The following is a 9,279-nucleotide window of genomic DNA, read 5'->3' on the forward strand; positions in this document are numbered from 1 at the left end:
ACGAGGTGAAATAAAGAAACATCTACAAAACTCTACAAAATATTTAAATAGAGCATATATTAATCTAATTTGATATGATGATGATGATGATGATGATGATGAGAATGATGAGGAGTGAACAAGTTATTCATGTGATGACAGATCAAGATTAAGTGTGGCAATCTGAGCATTGCAAAATAGGAAAAGAAGTTAGTTATTGCAGAGTAAGAGAAGCAACCTAGTCAAAGTAGTGAATGGAAACAAAGCTAAATCAAATAAAAGATTATATCAAATTGAAAGGAGGAGATCTAACACCATCAAGTATCAAAGAAAACTGAGGATCAACTACTAAATTAGATTTAACAGAGTGGTCTTAATAGATCTTTGTAAATCTCCTAACATATTCCTTACTTTATTGTAAGTGTTAAATCCTCTAACTAGGTAGGACTAGATAGATCATTAGATATGGTCAAACATTGTAACCCTAATAGGTTAACTTTATTACTGGACCAGTGAAGATTTGTGGGTGTCATCCCCACCCTAGTTTTATCTTCACCTTGGAGGGTTTCTAGGTAACAAAATCTTTGTGTTATGTGTTTATATTTCATGCATATGATTGATAGATTAGATCTATATGTTATTATGGTTTGATTTTACAAGCCATGCATGCAATAGAACATGAGATGGTATATATGGTGAATGTAGTGAATAACTAAAAAAAGGCTTAAGTAATACATATCATGATTCAAACCACGCCCCCCCCCCCCCCCCCCCCCCCCCTCCCAGTATCTTGGTTTCCAATTAAGACTTCCAACCATTGGTATTAGAGCCTAGTTCTCTAGAGAAGTTTAACAACTTGGAGTTTAGATCTTGGAGATCAAGGCTTATAAATTGGAAAAAGTTATTGACGATAAGAGGTGATTGAAATCCAACTCATACTATAGAAACTTGATACAATGAGACATGATCTAAAGAAATCCTTGAAAAGGAGGAAGGAGTTGGTCATTCAAATAAAAGAGCATCACTATGAAGAAGTTGAGACTATAGGACTAGTTGAAGCTATAATTCCAAGTGGTACTGATGTAGTCATTGTATATTTACAAGAGAAGAGTAACATCTTAAATGAAGAAGTCAAAGGAATAAAAAGGGAACATGAGATTCAATTAATAAGGCTACGTGAAGTGGCCATTCTAGCCTCCATATTTTTTCCATCTATCTTTCTATAACAAGTGTTTGGATGTAAGTGATTCTTGGGAGATGTGGGGTTGATCTTTCATCTACTTCAACAACAAATACAAGTCAATATGTGGCACTTGTTTAAAATTGGATATGTTTCAGAGGCGAAAACAAGTAAAGAAAAAAAAGTTTGTGAGAATGGCGCAATTAAGAATAAGATGGTTCAAATTTTGTGTCAAATCGCAAGTAAAACATTACCATTTGTATGTTTATTAATGTAGAAAGGAATATACTAGTCAGAACAAATAGGATTTTTTTATTCAAAATGGAAGATGCAATTTTTTAAAAAAAAATAACTATATTGTATTTCTGTGATTAGAACTTTAAAATATAACAATTATTACTTTCATATTAATTTTATATTCTATATATTGGCTTTACAACCCCATTATTTTCCCATACAAACTAAACAAACTACACAAGAGAATAACTCATTGAAAACTAATAATTGTTTATTAACTTAATAATTAAAAATTAAATATATTTACATAATAATTTAATGTTTTTTCTAAATTTTAATATCATACATTATATAATGATGTGATATACATATAAACAATTTCTACCATTAACTAATTATGTTGTGGGTCTACAACTTGCTTTGTAACTTTTCTTCCTCTTTCCATGTTTTGAATTTTGAACTGCCATGGCCTTGGAGGGCCTAGGCATGCTAGAGGCCCCAGTGTGCTTAGACTTGCATATGGTGCTAGATCTTCACAAATAACATTCTCTCACTTTTTCAAGTATGGAGTTTGATCTGTCCAACACTTATGTGCCCCATTTGTTGGGTTCTAGTGTTGACTCTACTCATGAGGTTGGTCCACTACCTCGCCCCCACCTAAGGGAGGGTGGAAAGATATTCTCATTGGTGACAAGGTGGGAAACACCAAGCTTGAGGATCCCAAGGTCACCCATGGTATCACAGGACTAGAAATTTATTTCCCTGATAGTGTTGTGGACAATGTTGCTAACTCCCTCAAACATTGTGTTGTGGGTCATTTCATTTCCTTCAGGCCATTGATTGAGATGACTAGGAAGTTGGTTGCATAGAAATGGTTTGGGAAGGGAAGTGTTAGTGTCTTGGCCATGCTCAGTGGCCTCTTCTTCTTCCACTTTATGATTATTGAGGATCTGGTGGCTATCCTGTCAGGGACCTGGTACTATGGAAAACACTATCTAGCCCTAGAAAAATGCCACCCTAGTTTTGATGCTAGTCTAGAACTCTATAGCTTGGCCTTAATGTGGGTCTTCTTGCAAGGACTGCTACTAGAATTTTGGGATGAGAAGATCTTGAGATGCATTGGTAACACCTTTGCACATTTTTTTGTAGCAGACTAGGTAACCCTTCTTAAATCTAGACTTGTCGTTGCTATATTCTATGTGAATGTTACCATTAATAGGACTCTCCCAACCATGGTCATGTTATCCTCTAAGTGGGGTAAGAGGGTCCAGTTGATTGAATATGAGAATGATGGCCTATACTACAAAAAATGTGGGTGTTCTAGACATGTGCTCATGACTTACAATTCTCTAAAGGACAAACAAAAGGTGGACTCACCTAGCATTGTTAAAGAGTCTAGTATCTTAGGGAAACCTTTGGCTACTCCTCTAGGAGTAGTTAAGAAGGATAGCTCAAATGAGAAGTTGTCAATGGAAAGCTTCGAGCAAGGAAAGGATGAGGTAGCTGATAAGCTAATTAAGTTTTTGAGTGTGGAAGTGAAGAAATGGACAGATATGAAGGAATACTCATTTAGGAAGGAAATAGATGATTTACTAAATTCTCGTGTTGTGGGAGAGAGTACTGCCAATCATGACCTAGAGGAAGGTGAAATCAGAACCCTTGGTGATGACCACATGGTGTTGGTTGAGGACTACAAGGAGGCAGTCTCTATTGGCAAAGCTTCTGCTAGGGGTCAAGTGAGCCTGGTTAGAGAGCCTTTGGTGACCCCAGATTCCCTAGCTATGGTTTAGACCACAGTGTTGGTGATTCTTGCCAAGAATTCCCTACCACTTGTGGTGGTGGTGGTGTTGGGGGGGGGGGGGGGATTTTTTTGGGGGTCCTAATAATGTGGATCCCGATACAATGGGCCATTGGGGGATCTTTACCCCAAAAAGACTCAAATTGGTGTCTCCTAAGGAAATAGTGGCTAAAGTCATGAGAAGCATTGAGTTGGCTAAGGGAAAGATGGATTTCTCAGCCCCATCCTCTCCCCAAACAAGTGTTACTAGTGAGTGGGAATTCCCAAAAAGGAAAACCAGGGGTGACAAGAAACTAGATGTGGGGGTTGCTACCTTAGTGGGTTGTCCTAACAATAGAATGACTCATACAAAGCAAGCAGCAAGGGAGGTGGCTAGTGGAAGACAACTTATGCTAGATACAATTAAGAAAGGTAAGAAATGAAATTCTTCTAATGGAATATTAGGGGGTTGAATAATGCCTATAAACAGTACGCTCTTAGACAATGTTTCCTTTCAAAAAGGATTGATTGTATCCTAGAGGAAGGTGAAATCGGAACCCCTAGTGATGACCACATGGTGTTGGTCGAGGACTACAAGGAGGCAGTCTCTATTGGCAAAGCTTCTACTAGGGGTCAAGTGAGCCTAGTCAGAGAGCCTTTGGTGACCCCAGATTCCCTAGCTATGGTTTAGACCATAGTGTTGGTGATTCTTGCCAACAATTCCCTACCACTTATGGTGGTGGTGGGGGGGTCTCTAGAAGTCTTAACAATGTGGATCTTGATAAAATGGGCCATTGGGGGATCTTTACCCCAAAATGACTCAAATTGGTGTCTCCTAAGGAAATAGTGGCTAAGGGGAAGATATCTCTCTCAGCCCCATCCTCTCCCCAAACAAGTGTCACTAGTGAGTGGGAATTCCCAAAAAGGAAAACCAGGAGTGACAAGAAACTAGATGTGGGGGTTGTTACCTTAGTTGGTTTTCCTAACAGCAGAATGACTTGTACAAAGCAAGCAACAAGGGAGGTGGCTATTGGAAGACAAATTATGCTAGATACAATTAAGAAAGGTAAGAAATGAAATTCTTCTAATGGAATATTAGGGGGTTGAATAATGCCTAGAAACAATATGCTCTTAGACAATGTATCCTTTTAGAAAGGATTGATTACATATCCTCATTTAGGAAATAAAGATGACTGATCAAAAATTTACTAAGTTGGTTGATAAGATATAGCTTGGGATTTCTTTCTTCCATTTGGAAGTGGAAGGGGCTTTAGGGGGCCTAGTTATTATGTGAAACCCCAATGTCCTAAGGGATAGTGAGATCCATAAAGAAAATAACTACATGATTACTAAGTTCAGCAATGATAGAATGGTGTTGAATCTAGTAAACATTTATGCCCTGAATACTAGGGTTGGAAGAAAGGTGCATAACTTGAAGGATAAAAGCTTCATGTGTGTGGGGGACTTCAACTCCCCACTTTACACTTTAGAAAATCTTTGGGGGATCAATGACTTCTCTGAGAGTATGCATGATTTTTTCGATTTCATTAACACCTGTGACCTTGTGGATGCGGACCTACAGGGTAACCCCTTCACTTGGTCCAAAAATAGGAAAAGCTAAGGCCTAATCCAAGTTAGGTTGGACTAACTCCTAGTTTCTAGAGACTAGCCTCACATCATCCCCTCATCCCAAGAACTATTTTTGACCACTCCTTGATTTTGTTCAATTTGGAGGATGTGATTATGAGTGGGCCTAAACCCTTTAGATATGAAATCATGTGGCATTCCCATCCTGATTTAAGGAATAAAGTAGAAGAATGGTGGAACATCAAAGTGGATGGGACTTCCATGTTCCATCTAACTCAAAAATTGGATAATGTAAGGAGGAATGCTAAGAATTGAGCTGAAAGATCCTTTGGGGATGTGCTTAAATAAAAAAGGTGGTTGTGGAGGAGCTCAAAAGGATAAAATCAGCCATGGAAGCAGGATATTTCAATGAGGCTACCACTCTTGAGGAGAACTATAGGAAGAAGTGGAAGGACACTATTAGTAGGGACAAGATCTTTGGAAGCAAAGGTCTCGCATTTACTGGTTGATTGAAGGTGATAAGTGTAGACACCTAAATTTGATTACACTGCTTTGGTAATCTAATTTAGCCATCTCTAAAGGCATCATTAATTAAATTCTTATTTAATTAATCATTTTCCATCCCTAGTTGATTAATTTAATTAATCATCTATAGTCCTAATTGATAAATCAAATAATCTATTATTTATCAATTAAATCCTTTTCTCCTATCTAATTCCAAAAATCCCCATTTATTAAATAAATCTATTTGATAAATGAAATCCTCAAATTCAAAAACCCCTAACCTATCTCTAATCCTCCATTTAGCCTAATCCACCCCATCCACCCATACTAACCAAGCTTAGCCACTAACTCACCCACCCTCATTAATGCCATCCACTTGCACATCTCTAACATCCCTAATCTAATCCTAAACCCAAGCCTAATCCACCCCCTAATGTTGTCACATTCCTTAAACAAGTTTAAGACTTTCCTAATCCAAACCAAAGTCTCCCCTCAAAAAAACCAACCACTAAGTCATGAGTGCTCTTACAAAACATAAAAGACTCTTACAAGCCCACTCATGACTCTTACACCCATCTTCCACACTCTTCCCTCTTCCACACTCATTCCTCTTACATCCCTCTTACATACTCAACCCCACTCATCATGCCTTTAACCAACCCTTTACCCTACCCTCTCACACTCATCCTCCTTGTGACAAGTGTCACCTTCCCATTGGTGCTAAATAAGCACAATCCATGTGCTCTCCTTTGAGTGCATCCTAGCCCTCCTTAAGCCTTCATCCATCCTTGCATCTAAGCCCTCCATCCCTCTACCCCTTAGGCTATAAATTGAATCCCATCCCAAGCCATTTCATCAACAATCTTTGAGCTAAAGCTACCATGCTATTTTGAGAACCAAAGCCATCAATCTTACCCTTATAATGCCAAATTGAGAGCTCACAAAGCTACCAATTTGCCATTACCCATCTCCATTGAAGCAGCTTTTGAGCATCTTGAGCATACATCCACAACAAAAGGACACATCTACAGAATCCAGAAAGCATGGAGTGTTTTCTCTTGTGAGGTTTGCACTTCTTGTTTGCTTTCTTTGTCTAAGCATATATGTGAATTTAGTTTTTGGTTTGTGAATGTTTACTTTATTTGTTAATGTTCTTTGCATACTAAATCTTGTTCTACATTTTGGCACGCCCGGTGGGACCCCACTATGGGTCATTTAATCATCTATTTTCATCTATATGTCATTTTTTCTAACCATCTAATGTTTGTTGTTGTTTGAGTGTGTTGTGAGCGTGTTTTGCTTGTTTTTGCAGGTTAAAGAACGCACTTAGGAAGAAGAAATACCATCTAAAAATTCAAAAATAGCAAAAAAATTAAAAAATTCTGAAAAAAATTTGCATTTTTCAACTTTTTTCACGCAGTGTCGTCTCTGCAGTTTTGGCATCTGCAACCTGTTCTGTCGTCTCCGCCACCGCCAATCCAAATCATCGTCTGCGAAAATCCACGTCTGCGCAAATCGACGTCTCCGCCACCAGAAATCCAAATCGTCATCTACGAAAATTAGCGTCTGCGCAAATCGACGTCTCCGCTTGTCACATATTTTCGACCGCAAAATCTGACCTGTCATCTCCGAATACTAGCGTCTCTGCATTTTAGCGTCTACATATTTTGGTGGCTCCGCTTGATAGACTGTCGTCTCTGCCTGCTTATGTTGCATTTTTATTATTTTTACGTGTAGGAAAAACAACAAAAAATGTTAAAAAAAATTTCCCATAGTTAAGCTCTCATTTTTGAAGATTTTGGCTAACTAACTAAATTGCTTTTTTTTGTCTCATTGCAGGTTGGAGCACATATGGAACCACTAACCATGTTTCTTGCAGGTTTTCATGTTGCTAAAAAATGAACTTGAATGTTTAACCATTTGTCTTTGAATGCATGTTGCTAAAAATGAACTTGAATGGTTAAACACATTTTTCATTGAATGAATGTTGCTCAAAACACACTCTCGAATGCCATGGATTAAAATCAACTTTCCTTGGAATGCATACTTAAAACAACAAATCCAATCTTGAATGCCAAGGATCAATTAACCATTGCAATATCAAACACTTCATTTGGAGCTTCTAAAATTGAACAAAACAAATCTCTTTTCCACATGCAATCTAGGTAAAGTTTGATTTTTGGACATTTAAGAAACTTTGTTAAGTTAAAATACAAATTTACAAAAATCAATTTGAGTAGTTCCTTGGACTCACCTCTTTTCTAATCACCCATCAAATATTAACCATTGGTTGCAATCTCAGTGCCATTTATGGGGATGGGTCTACTTGAAAAAGGTGTTAAATGTTCCACAATCTAACTCACTCACTTGGTCTTTGAACGTTTGCTTTAACTTTATCAAAATTCTTAAATGGCCAAAACTCTAGATTAAATCGATCACACTTTAAGTTTGGGCACTAAAATTGAACAACAACTGACGTGGAGAGCCTCTGGGCGCGCGCTTGAAATCGAATCTCACACACTTTTGTTTTGGGCTTAAAACAAACTCACACTCAATCTTGAATGCCTTAAAGAAAATTAATCGATACTTGACGTGGAGGGCCTCCGGGCGTGCGAGTTTGCTTTTGTTGACCCTAACTCTTCTTATTGTTTGCATTCTTCGATCGATTTACTTTTGTTGGTGCTTCAAGTTGGAATTGAACATTGTCTCTTAAACATGAGTGCTTGCAAATTTTAGATTAGCACACATAAGAGTCAGTTGGTAAAAGAACAAGCGTGTTTTTTAGCCCAAGGTCATCCAAGTCTTCTCTCCCCTTGTCATCTTTCGAGGCCATATTGGGTGCATAAGATTAGGATCCAAAACCTTGTTTCTTTTTAGGAGGCCTGCTTGGGGATTTCATCACCCCTTGGACGACCTCAACTCCAGCGTTTCGGCGGAGCATAAGAATCGGGAGGTGAATCGAAAGACACCTCTCTTGGGATCAAGATTTTGTCATTCGGGCTAAGCCTCAAAGAACTTTATACCCTTGAGAAGTGAAAGAGGGGAAGTGGGTTACCGCTCCTCTCGACTGTGTGACATCCTTTTGGTCTCATCTACAGATTTGGGCCTCACATACCTTGCATATATCAAGGACTCCCTAGCTAAACCAACTGTCAGCCTTGCAGAAAACCATCTAGGATGTTAATGTGTTTGGAGTGACTGATCAAAACATTTGTAGAACATACACACTCCTTGGCGCAAGTATCACATTCTAAGAACCACAAACTTCTATCTGGGTGTTCCTATCTATTGCTTATTTTTATTTTACTTGTTGAATGAATTTTTGCCAAACTTGGTCAATCCTAGTTTAGGGCACACTTAGCGTAGTCACTACCTATTTTAGAAGATTGAACAAGTTGAAGCAAAACAACTGAGATTTTTCCCAAAGCCAAGCAAATTCAAGAATTTATGTCAGAACAACCCAAACCCAAATAGAAGTTTCACAAGGTCAAACTCAAGCCATCTCTAGCATACCAAGAACTTTCAGCCAAGAGAAAAGAAATTAAACCAAGCCCACGAATTGCCAAACTCCACAAAGTAGAGGACAAAGCTACTGACGAAGCACTTCAAGAGGCCTGGTTAGAGCGCACCATTAAATTTAGCCAACATCCAGGAGTTAATCCTGCTTATGCCTTACCAACTAGGCATGATTTCTATGATTAGACACCCTTGTTTCTCCCCATCTTCTTGGATAAGCTTCAATTTAGAGTCATCTTTGTAGAAAAGCCAGCCATCTTAGGTTATCCCCTTAAGCATTATTAGCTCATCCATCTCATTTAGAATTAAACCATCTAGCTAGCAATCAAAAAATCTGCACATCTAAGCTTTCAAAATTGTTGTCACCTTGCTAAAAGTTTGCCATTCCTAAAATCTTCCAAATCCACCAATCTCACCAAGGTTATCCCTTTGACAGAGCTTTGTCTAGGGTAATCTAGCTTTGTCACTTGTTATCCCTCAATCACCTTGAGCTAAAGGT

This window comes from Cupressus sempervirens, chromosome 3 (assembly GCF_028749045.1).
Source record: "Cupressus sempervirens isolate cs-2001-9-10 chromosome 3, ASM2874904v1, whole genome shotgun sequence".
In the NCBI taxonomy this organism is placed as follows: domain Eukaryota; kingdom Viridiplantae; phylum Streptophyta; class Pinopsida; order Cupressales; family Cupressaceae; genus Cupressus; species Cupressus sempervirens.